Source organism: Pan troglodytes, chromosome 13, assembly GCF_028858775.2.
Source record: "Pan troglodytes isolate AG18354 chromosome 13, NHGRI_mPanTro3-v2.0_pri, whole genome shotgun sequence".
Classification (NCBI taxonomy): Eukaryota; Metazoa; Chordata; class Mammalia; order Primates; family Hominidae; genus Pan; species Pan troglodytes.
The window spans coordinates 14197851-14210817 of record NC_072411.2 but is presented as its reverse complement, the minus strand read 5'-3'; the positions used below and the strand labels follow the sequence as shown (position 1 = coordinate 14210817).

The window sequence follows — 12967 nt, the reverse complement described above, 5'->3', positions numbered from 1 at the left end:
GCTTCAGTTGGCACCTGCCCCAGTCCAGCCTCTGGGAACCATGCAGCAGCTCCCAGCGGCCCTGCACCCACGACTAGCATCCGTTTCACGTGCAGTTGAAGATCCGTGAGGTGCCCAGAAGATCATGCAGTCATCAGTCCCACAGAGCAGCCCGCGAGGCTGAGGCTCCTCCCACTGGACCGCCCCCCAACTGGCACCACTGCTGCCCCTGCCCCTACTCTCAGCCTCACGTGACTCTCGGGCAGAGGCAGTGGTGGGGCAGCCAGGGCAGCGTCAAGAGTCTGAGCCAGGTGAGGTGCGGTCAGGACCCCTACAGGGCTGGGAGTCAGGGCAGGGGCAGAACAAACCTTGGAGGGGAAGATGTGTGCATAGTGGGCCTGGAGGGCGGCTGTGGCCTAGTGGACAGGAAGAAGCAGTGGGCCTGGAAGAGCTGCTTGATCAGGGCCGGCACTGGTCCAGGGCACGTGCAGTGAAGAGGACAGCGCCTTCTCGGTCTCCGGTTCCCTGAGCCTGTCCTCGGCTTCTCCACCTGTACAGGCAAAGGGGAAGCTGTCCCCATCACACATGGCACACTTGGGGGTGTCGGGCTTTGGACTGCAGCTGGAGCATCTTCTCATCTTGCATTTGGGCGTGGTGGGGTCCTCCAGTGTGGGATCCATGTCCGTGGGGTTCCCTCTGCCCCGACCCCGAAAGCCCAGTCAGTTTCTCTTCAGGCTCTGCCCCCAGGGTGGCTCAGCCCAGCTCCTGCCTAGGAAAGCCTTAGTGTTGGGAGGGACCCTGATGACTGAGGAGCCTGGTAGCTCCAGGTCGCCCACACTTTCAGGTCTCTTGCACCAGAAGGTGGCAGGATCCATTGGGAGGAAACAGGTCACCTTGGAAGGCGTCCCTGGGCCCCCATCCCCAGGGGTAGGGGCCGTAGGGGGCCCGCTCTGCTGCCTTGACCAGACTCCTGGGCTTTGAAGGCTCCTGAGCCCAGTAAGAAGGAGGTGGGTGCCAAGGTTGAGGAGGAAGCATCCGAGTATGTGTAGGAGGAGGACAGGGTGGGACCATAGACTTTGCCAAAAGCTGCAGGTGGATCCGGGGACCCTGGGGGCTCAGGATCCAGCAAGGGGCGGCAGGAGTAAAGGAGGAAGGAATGACAGGTGCAAATACCTTCCCACCAAAGCCCTTGTTGCCCTCTGGCTCCTCCCCAGAGTTGTCCCCACTCTGTCGGTCACCCACTCCTTGAACTTGAGATCAGTGGTGCTAAAGCCATCATCAGCAATGACATCATCACCCCCTCCTCCTCATGGATGACCGTGTGCTCCTCGTCACTCACTATGTCCTCACTGGCCATGTGCTGGGAATGAGCAGCTCAGGTGGGCAGCAGCAGGGCTGCCCACTGGTCATCTCCCTCACCAGGGGCTGCAAAGTGGCCTGGACCTCCATACTGAGTAGAAGCCTTTGGGCCAGAGTATGATGCAGTGCCAGACACCACCTGTGTCAGTTCCCGTAGTGCTTGATGGTCTATTTCCCTGCCGTCCAGGCTGTGTACCCCGCTGTGGGAGAAGGCTTGAGCCAGGCTGAGCCAGGTTCCCTGACTGTGTGCAGCCGTTCTGCCCCACAGAAGCTGCTCCTTGGTATCTGAGCTCTGGAGTGTTTGGGCTGCAACTGACAGGAGTTCAGAGGACACCCCAGGGGCAGTGGCAGTGGCAGTGCCCGTCTCTGATACGCTCCACTCCCACGAGCCGTTGTTACACTCCTGCTAGCCCCTGGCTTGTGGGCTTGGCCTCTGAGCTGGACTTCTTTCAGTCCTTGTTGCAAGTGGGCCACCTTCACCTGGAAGGCCAGGTCGTATTTCTGCATCTCATTGGGCCCCAGGGTGTACCACCGCTCACTCAGCATCTGGCTGACGGTCTGGTTATCCTGGTTGGGGTGACCCTGGTGTGCCCCGCCAGGGCCTGGTGCCGCTTGCTGAAGATCATGACCGCCACTCATGGATGGGCGGATGTGGTCCTTGTCCCATTTGTTGGGGCTGCGTCCATCCTTCTCAGAAGATGAGTCCTATTCCTTGCACAGGGCACTGAGGGACTGGGCCTGACATCATCTGAGTGGTAGAGGCAAGTGGGTGTCAAGAGACATGATGGAGAGGAAAGCATCATCACGGTCATTCTCTGTCTCACTGTCCAGCAGGGACTCCCCTGAGGGGCCCAGGGCTCCTCCTCCATGGTGGGAGGTGAGCTTTTACCAGGTTCCACCACCCCCAAAGTGTGTGGGGTTGTGGGCCCTGGGCTTTCAGGGCAGGTGGCTCCAGGGGGCCGCCCAGGGTCAACACTCCCTGTCCCACCTGGTGGACACTCATGAGCAACAGCTGCCAACTTGGCAGGTTGTTTTCTCTGGTTGGAGGCCACTGAGTGACTGGCAGGTTGCTGGGCCTCGTGTGGCTGCAGGGAGGGGTGAGGAAGGGGATGGAGTACCAGGGGAACACGGCCGCAGAGTGACCTTCCACAATCCTCCACACGAACACGCTGATGCCATGGGAGGCCTCACTGAACACAGGCCTGGGGGCCAAGTACTTGGTCCGGGCAGGGGGTTCCTGGCAGGGGCTCACACCTCCTCACCCCCTCCTCAGCCAAGGTGGCTTGGGCCCAGAAAAGGGGAGGTTGGAGAGGAGCAGAAGGCCAGGCCTCAAGTTTTGTTTTTTTTTTGTTTGTTTTGTTTTTTTGTTTTTGAAATGTAGTTTGACTCTTGTCACCCAGGCTGGAGTGCAGTGGCACGATCTCAGTGGCCTTCATACCTGGCTAATTTTTTGTATTTTTACTGGAGGTGGGGTTTTGTCATGTTGGCCAGGCTGGTCTTCACCTCCCGACCTCAGGTGATCCACCCACCTCAGCCTCCCAAAATGGGATTACAGGCATGAGCCACCGCTCCCAACTTCATTCATTTTTACTTGAAAAACTCCGTTAAGCATTTTTTTAAGGTAGACCTAGTGGTCCTGAATGCCCTCAGCTTTGTTTGTCGAGGAAACACGTTATTTCTTTTTTCTTTCTGAAGGACAGCTTTGTCAGACATAGTATTAGTTGCTGGCAGTTTTTTTCTTTCAGCACTTTGAATGTATTATTCGATTCTGTCCTGACCTGCAAAGTTTCTTTAACTTTTGACTATTTGATTATATTGTGACTTGGTGAGTATCTATTTGGTTTGAACCTCTTTAGTAATCTTTAAGCTTCATGGATTTAGATGTCTAAATCTTTCCGATGATTTAGGCAGTTTTCAGCCATTCTTTAAATAAGCTTTCTTCTCCTTTCTCTACTTTCCTTCTCAAACTCCCATAACCTGACAATGGTTTGCCTAATGGTGTCTTGTTGGCTTTCTTTTCTCTGTCTCTTTTTTTTTCTTTTTTTTTTTGAGACAGAGTCATGCTCTGTCACCCAGGCTGGAGTGTAATGTGTGGTCTCGGCTCACATTGCACTCCAACCTCCGCCTCCTGGGTTCAAGCGATTCTCCTGCCTCAGCCTCCCAAGTAGCTGGGACTACAGGTGTGTGCCACCACACCCGGCTAATTTTTGTATTTTTAGTAGAGACGGGGCTTTGTCATGTTGGACAGGCTGGTCTTGAACTCCTGACCTCTTAATCTGCCTGCCTCGGCCTCCCAAACTGTTGGGATTACAGGCTTGAGCCACCACACCCAGCCTTCTTTTCTCTTTTTTATTCTTTTTTTCTTTGTCCTCTGACTGGATAATTTCAGAAGATCTATATTCAAGTTTACAGATTCTCTCTCCTGTTGAAGTTTACTGTTGTGTTATATCACCCAGTCTGGTCTTGAACTCCTGGGCTCAAGAGATCCTCCCACCTTGGCCTCCCAAAGTGCTGAGTTTACAAGCATGAGCCACTGCATCCAGTCAGTCCCAGCACTTTGGGAAGCTGAGGTGGGAGGATCACTTGAGCTCAGGAGTTTGAGACCAGCCTGGGCAACGTACTGAGAACTTGTCTCTATATTAAAAAAAAAAAAAAAGTCCTTGGGAGGCCAAAGCAGGAGGATCACCTGAGGTCAGGAGTTCTAGACCAGCCTGGCCAACATGGCAAAACCCCATCTCTACTAAAAATACAAAAAATAGCCAGGTGTGGTGACACACGCCTGTAGTGGTGGTGCATGCCTGTAGTCCCAGCTACTCAAGAGGCTGAGGCAGGAGAATCACTTGAACTGGGAGATGGAGGTTGCAGTGAGCTGAGATTGCACCAGTGCACTCCAGCCTGGGCAACAGAGTGAGACTCCATCTTATAAAAGGAAAAAAGAAAGAAAAGAAAAATTCCATATCTGAGTGTTTACTCCTGAGTTTTTGAGATTGTTATTAAGATCGTGCTCTACTGTGATGATTAGGGTTTGTTTGATAATCAGAAAAAAGCATATTCTTTTGGGTGTTCAGCCACACTGCTTTGGTGTCACAACTGCACATTGGTTTCACAGCTGCAGGACAAATTCGAGCATCTTAAAATGATTCAACAGGAGGAGATAAGGAAGCTCGAGGAAGAGAAAAAACAACTGGAAGGAGAAATCATAGATTTTTATAAAATGAAAGCTGCCTCTGAAGCACTGCAGACTCAGCTGAGCACTGATACAAAGAAAGACAAACATCGTAAGAAGCAATAGTTTCTCTTACTATTCTGAGAGCCTTATCATTCTACATCCCATCTTCCTGTGAGATTGTAGCATTTAACTCTAATTGCAGTTCTCTTTTTGAAAATTGGCTTGCTTATTGTATATTTTCCCCAACTAAAGCGTGAACTCCTAGCAGGGCATGGTGGCTCATGCCTGTAATCTCAGCACTGTGGGAGGCCGAGGTGGGTCGACTACCTGAGGTCAGGAGTTCGAGACCAGCCTGACCAACATGATGAAACGCTATCTCTACTAAAAATACAAAAATTAGCTAGGCGTGGTGGCTGGGACCTGTAATCCCAGCTACTTGGGAGGCTGAGGCAGGAGAATCACTTGAACCGTGGAGGTGGAGGTTGCAGTGAGCCGAGATCTCACCATTACACTCCAGCCTGGGCGACTAGAGCCAAACTCCATCTCAAAAAAAAAAAAAAAAAAAAAAAAAAAAGGTGAACTTGAAGGCAGGTCCTGTGTCCATCTTTTCAGATTCTGTATCCCAGCACTTAGGACATAGACAAACATGAAGATGACAATCAATATTTGCCAAAATGAAAAAACAAAAGAAACATGTAACATCATGTAAAAGAAGCTGGTTAGGTGGAGAAATTTCTTTACCACAGTCTTGCTTGTGGATCCAGTAGTGACTTTTACATTTTATATCTAAATAGAAGCTGGAGGCTTTGTTGGGTACTCATAGGCATAAAATATTATGTTATTTATTATAGAGTTAAATGCTACAAAGACAAATCTAATTAATAGGCCTATTTTCCTTTTTAAGTTCTACTCATAATTTCGTCATAGTTTTTATGATAAAAGGTTGGATTTTGATTAGAACTCCCATGCTTTTGTGTCAGAATTAAAACTGGTATTAGAATAAATAATTCAAAAGCTAGAGAAAGAGTACAATGAGAAGCCATGAGTTGCATTTGAATTATAATATTATGTCTTACAGATTTGGGGTATATGCTAAAGTTACCAAAGTTGTAGAAAATAAGGCCGGGCATTGTGGCTCACATCTGTAATTCCAGCACTTTGGGAGGCCGAGGTAGACGGATCATTTGAGGTCAGGAGTTCGAGACCAGCCTGGCCAACATGGCGAAACTCCGTCTGTACTAATAGTACAAAAATTAGCCAGGCATGATGGTGTGCACCTGTAGTCCTTGCTACTCAGAAAGCTGAGGCAGGAGAATCGCTTGTACCCAGGAGGCAGAGGTTGCAGTGAGCAGAGATTTTGCCACTGCACTCCAGCCTGGGTGACAGAGTGCTATGAGTCACCACACCTGGTATGAGCCACCGTGCCTGGCCCACAATGACTTTTACACATGTTGTTAAATCATCTTACAGATTTTATAATTTGGGGGAAGAAAAGTTTTACTAAATGGTCTTTTAATGGAAACTCTACAAGAACCAGAATCTTTGCTTTGTTCACTTATGTATCCATTCCTAGGCCTAGAAAAATGTCTGACACATAGCAGCAATTATTCATTGAATAAATGGACCCAGCGATGGTGCATTAGCTATGCTATATGCATACATTAAAGATGTAGATTATTGACTTTCAAAAGATAATTAATGTAACTTCTTACTGCTTCTGAACATGTTTGTGAGTTATATTGCTGAGGGACCTTTATCTTCTCATTCTTTCATCTTAACCCAGTGTTATAAAATTGAAATCACCAATATTATTCCATATCTAAAATTAATATCTACCTTGTAAAAAATATCACTCTGCTGCATTTGACAATAGACATTTTAGGTAATAATGATGCAATCCATAGGGTTTTTTGGGGGCACAGAGGGATTCATGCTAATAGAACATTTTATTTTCTATTTTCCCAGAGCTGTAAAACATGAAATTGGGGTAGTATAAGGCATACTTTTACTCTTTTTAGAATTTTTTCTAAAAAAAATTAGTGTTTGTTCCCTATATAACTTTTAACTTTATAGGTAAATATTTGTCTCTTTCAGCTCCAGTTTTATGTGAAATAGAGTTTTCAGATTTATGTAGCATGGGAAGTTTTAATACGTCAGAGTTACTGATTTTTGCCATTTTCTCAATTATTTCTTTTTTATCTTTAGTTGATTTTTTTTGTAGTGACACATTTTGTTTCTAGTCTCATTTCCTTTTGTTTATATTCTATGTATATTTTGTTTTTGGTTACTATGCGAATTACGTATAACATCCTAGAGTTATAACATTTTAATTTGAATTTATTTCAACTTAAGTTCGATCACATACCAAAATTCTACTGCTATACATATAGCTCTACTCTTTTTATGTTATTGATGTAACAAATTATATCTTTATTCATTGTATACCAGCTAACAGATTTACAATTACATTTTATGCATTTGCCTTTTAAATTATGTAGAAAATAAAAAGCAGAGTTAGAAACCAAAATTACAATAGGACTGTTTTTATGTTTGTTTATGTATTTACCTTTACCAGAGAGCTTTGTATATTCATACAGCTTGCTTATTTACTTATATAGTTATTGCCTAGAGTTCATTTATTTCAACCTGAAGGACTTAACACTTCTTGAATGGCAAATTCAGGGATAAATGGATTTTTTTTCAGTTTTTTTAAAAAAATCCGGAAATGTCTTAATTTCTCCCTCATTTTTGAAGGATAAGTTTTCCAGCTATAGATTTCTCAATTGACAGGTTTCTTCATTATTTTAAATATATAATCCACTGCCTACTGGCCTTCAAGGTTTCTGCTGAGAAATCAGCTGCTAATGTTATCTGGATCCCTATCTGTGAGAGTTGCTGTTCTCTCTGAGTTTTCAACATTCTCCCATTATCTTTTGTTTGTTTGTTTTTGAGACAAATAATTGTACATATTCATGGGATACAGACTGATATTTTGATACATGTATACAATGTCCAATGATCAAATAAGGATAATTAGCATATCCATCACCTCAAATATTTGTCATTTATTTGTATTGTGAACAGTCAACATTCTTTCTTCTAGTTTCTTAAATTTATAAATATTTAAATTTTATTACAGAAATTTAAATTTTTTGATTCTGAAAAAGTCATATATGTATGCAACATCATTTTATCATTTATTTATATATTTATGCATCTTTCCTTTTAGTTTTGACAGAGATTTTCTATTTTATCATTATTTCAAAAGAACTCTTACCTGTATTTATTTATCAATTATATTTCCCTTGTTTTTTCCTAGTATATTAATTTATTTACTTATCTTCTAAAAATACTCCATATAATCTGTTTATTTTGTTTCCTTTCTATAATTTCTTCAATGATTAGTTCTGTTCTATTTTCCATTAAAATATTTCAATCTCGTATGAATTTTTGTCAGATTAGAAATTTAGGGCATTTCTTAATTTCTCTATATTCTAGCTTTTGACTTTTTTTTTTTCTGACCTAAGAGGTATTTAGAGCACATTTTAGATTTTTTATTTTGACTAATCATTTAAAATGTATACTAATCTTCAATTTAAATAAAAAACTTGTCTATAGTGACAAAAATTACAAATGAGCCTAACTAATAAATTATCAGCTGTGTTTATATGTATAAGCATGCACAGATTTTGGTAAATATGTACATAGTATATTGGTGAGCTTATTTTTATCATTCTTAACTCATTGTGTAGTCTAAACGTTGGGGAAAAATAAAATACAATAATCAGATGGTGTGAATAAGAAAATTGTTCTAATGTTTGTAAACTAAGCAACTGTTTTAACTGCTCCCCTCTTCCTGATTGACTTCTAAAAGGGATTAATCCATATTGGGTCCTATCATATATGTCACGGTATAACATCTCCAGCTATAAAATGGAAATTTGAGAATAACTTTGCTGCTACTCAGATACATTTTATTTCAAAAACATACACTAAGGTGTTGCTGTTGGATCTTTCCAAAAACGTATTCACACAGAACTTTCAATCACACTGAGCCACACTTGAACAGTCTTTCAAGGTCAGCTCTGGCATAAGCTAACATTATACCATTTAACTCAGAAATTTCTTTAGTATTTGATTAATGGGTTTATGTTTGATATGTAATGTAATTTTCTAATGCTAAATCAGGTGGTAATTTTGTTAATCAAGTTGATTTAGTGGCTTGGGAAGAAAGCTTTTAATGTTCCCCTAATTTTTCTTACCTTTGACATGATCCTTCACATGTCTTATTTTGCTTAGTGATTTTTCTTTTTTTTTTTTTTTTGAGACAGGGTCTTACTCTACCACCCAGGCTTGAGTGCAGTGGTGCGATCACAGCTCATTGCAGCCTTGACCTCCCAGACTCAAGCTATTCTTCCACCTCAACCTCCCAAGTAGCTGGTACTACAGGCACATGCCACCAAACTTGGCTAATTTTTGTATTTTTTGTAGAGACAGAGTTTTGCCAAATTCTCAGGCTGGTCTGGAATTTCTGGGCTCAAGTAATCCTGCCTTGGCCTCCTAACATGCTGATATTACAGACATAAGCCACAGTACCTGGCCAGTTTTCTTTTTTAAAAAATCTATTGGTTATTAATTTGAAGCCTTCCTTTTCATAGCTGTGCTCCTTAATTGGGAGCAAATATGAATAGACCACAACTTAGCCAATTTTCTATATACGATTTTTGCCATCCTAATTTAAAGGAATATTAATTCTTTCTTTTCCTCTTTCATTCCACAAACCTGTATTGACTACATCTAAGTTCTAAATGGTGCACTGGATGTTGAAAAAGTTGATGATGAGCAAGAACAAAATTCCTCCTTTCAGGAGACTTACAGTTCAATATGGGAAATATAATTTATTAAAATATAAAAGTGCAATTGTGTTACATGCTGTACGAAGTACATGTTGACATGTGAGTATATAATAAATGGGCTGGAGGCCAGAGGATTGCCAAAGAGAATGGGCCTCCTGCTGAGATGAAAAGTTGAGCAGGGATTAGTTGGCGAAAGTGGAGGGACGATCCTTTCTAGGCAGGAGGAAGAACATGTACAGAATCTCTGAGGTGTGATGCAACAAAGTCTATATAAAAAACTGAAGAAAGGTCTAATGTGGCTTAAATACAGAAGCTAGTAGGAGAGGAGTTGAAAAGAGGCTGGAGAAGTAGAAAGTGTCTGCATTCTGCAGGAACTTATATTGTATAAAAAGAATTTCTCTTTATTCTAAGTGCAATGTGAAGCCAATGAAGTGCTTTAAACAGGTGATGTGATTTGATTGAATTTATTACTTCACTTAACAAATATTCATTACATGCCCACTGTTTGTCAGATATTGCTGTAGCCCCTGGTGATACAGTAGGGAATAAAACAGGCAAAAATCCCTGTCCTCTTGCAGCTTATAATGGACTGCAATGTTTAATATGTCAGAGGAGGTCCACGGAGGAGTGACTTCTAAGCAAGAATCTGAAAAAAATGAGGATATCTAAGGAGGGAACAAATGGTTCAAAAGCCCTATAATTGCAAGCAGGCATGATGAAGCAATTGTAGTTGTCCTGACTCTCAACACCGTGGAACTCAAAGTAGATGGAAAGATTCTTTCTCTCCCTCATATATTTTCTCTTTCTGTCTATATATATAGAATATGAGACATTTCCCTAATCATTATGTTTAATTACAATTACATATATATGTATGTAATATATAAACATATATATGTAATTGTAATTACACATAATGATTAGGGAAATGTCTCATATTCTTCTACTCAGAAATAAGCAATATAGCAATTACTGTTTTTTACATTTTACAGTTACAGTTTCAGAGAAAGTTTGATATTTATCTAAAATTTTTCAATGTATGAACTTTTTCATTTGGCAAACCATAATTGTACATATTCTTGGGATACAGAGTGATATTTCTTTACATGTATAGAATGTGTAGTGATCAAATCAGGGTAATTTCCACGAATTTAAAATGCCACCTTTCTGTTATTGTAATTTATATATATACTATATATATATACACACACACATATATATATACATGTCCACATACAGTGTGTGTGTGCACATGTACACACATGCATATGTGTATATAATGCCCAGTATAAGCAATGTGCACAAATAAAATTAGCTAACAGAGATAGTATAGAGTGAGAGGAGAGGCAGATTAATCTTTGAGGAAAAGCACAATTTTATAGCTGAATGGAGAAAGCTGAGGTGGTTTCTAAGATGGAGAATAAGACGAAAAATGTAAGTACGTTGTTTGACTGAATTCAAGAAAGAAGGTAAAAGTGAAGAAATTAGTGGTCTTATCATTAAATGCCACAGAGAGGTAAAGATAAAAGCAACATATTGTTTTGGGTTTGGTAATTTAAGGGTTACCAAATTCCGTTTTGGAGGAGGAACAGATTCCATGTCCACTAGAATGGAATGAACAAGAAATGGAGGAGGAAAATAGGTAGTTTTTCAAAAGTTTTCAAAAATATGAAAAGAAGAAGTGAAATGGTACTTGGAAGAGATTGTTGAAATGGGAGAGACTATGGTGGCTTGTTTAGAAGCAGTTGAGATAGATCCAATTGAGATAGAGATATTGACTATATAAACAAAAGAATGACAAATTAATAGTGTAATGGATAACTTGACTTTGGCAAATATTGTGAATTTTTGTGAAAGTACAACTAAAAGGCAATGTCACTCCAATAATCACCAGAGTAATCAATTTGCTTATTGCTGTCCCTTTAAATATAGTTCTCTGGTATCAACTAACACGTTTTTAACTAATGATGCTTCTTAAAGAAAAGGGAAAAGACCTTTTTCTTTCTTTCAGTCTTCAATGATTCACTGCTTCATCTCGCTCCACCAAAGATAAATGAAATCTACATCTCTTATACATTAACAATGCATGACAATTTATAAATAGCTAAATTTTTGGAGCTAACTTTATGTACCTGAATGGAATTTAATCAACCCACTAATCTCCTTCTCACTTCTCAGTTATTTATCAAGTTTATGTCAAGGGACAAGGAAAAATTATCCAAACATTGTTTAAAACAATCATCATTAATTAGTAACACTTATCCAGGGTTTTTTTTTTTTTTTTTTTTTTTTTGAGACGGAGTCTCGCTCTGTCGCCCAGGCTGGAGTGCAGTGGCGCGATCTCGGCTCACTGCAAGCTCCGCCTCCCAGGTTCACGCCATTCTCCTGCCTCAGCCTCCCGAGTAGCTGGGACTACAGGCGCCCGCTACCACGCCCGGCTAATTTTTTGTATTTTTAGTAGAGACGGGGTTTCACCGTGTTAGCCAGGATGGTCTCGATCTCCTGACCTCGTGATCCGCCCGCCTCGGCCTCCCAAAGTGCTGGGATTACAGGCGTGAACCACCGCGCCCGGCCCAGGGTTTTTTTTAACCTTTCCCCCACTCAAGGATTATTCTAATGTCAGAGTAGAATAAAAAAAAGTGCAGCGATGCTGACTCTTCCAAGCTTAACATTTCTCACAAGTCAATTAGCTTTGTACTGGGAGGAGGGCGTGAAGGGCTGCTTGCGGTAGTTGTGTAGCAGCAGCACAATGGCTGCAGACAAGGAAAACAGTTTCTAGGAATTCCTCGTATATAATTTTATATTTTTGACAAGATTAATGACCCATGCTCCCTTCCTCTCCATTTCTTTTTTTGGAATTCTGTTGGTATGTAGTTAGTATATTTTATTAAAGGAAATTAGCCTTATCTCTTATTATATTTTATTAAAGAAAATTATTATATTATTCCTTTATATTTTTATTAAAGGATTTCATTATTATTAAAGGAAATTAGCCTTATCTCTTATTATATTTTTTATGACCTTCAAAGTAGTGTCTCTGCTTAAAAGTGTACCCTGGCCGGGCGTGGTGGCTCACACCTGTAATTCCAGCACTTTGGGAGGCCGAGACGGGTGGATCACGAGGTCAGGAGATCGAGACCATCCTGGCTAACACGGTGAAACCCCATCTGTACTAAAAATACAAAAAATTAGCAGGGCATAGTGGCGGGCGCCTGTAGTCCCAGCTACTCAGGAGGCTCAGGCAGGAGAATGGCGTGAACCCGGGAGACGGAGCTTGCGGTGAGCTGAGATCGCACCGCTGCACTCCAGCCTGGGCGACAGAGCAAGACTCCGTCTCAAAAAAAAAAAAAGTGTACCCTGAAGCACACATCAAGCGACATGTAGAGTTCATAAATTCTCCCAAATGGTCATACCTCAAACCTCATCAGCACTAAGGCTCTTTACTTGCACTGACAAATATGAACGCTGGGGAATTTGGAAATGATATATAATAGATATATAATATATAATATAATAGATATATTATATAATATATGTAATAGATATACAATATATAATATATATATAATAGATATATAATATATAATAGATATATAATATTATA

General features: G+C 41.4%; 1 pseudogene; it reads right to left on the bottom strand.

Moving 5' to 3' along the window:
- Positions 1-698: 698 nt before the first annotated feature.
- On the bottom strand, positions 699-8778 carry LOC129143444 (protein capicua homolog; annotated as a pseudogene).
- Between the last annotated feature and the right edge of the window lie 4189 nt (positions 8779-12967).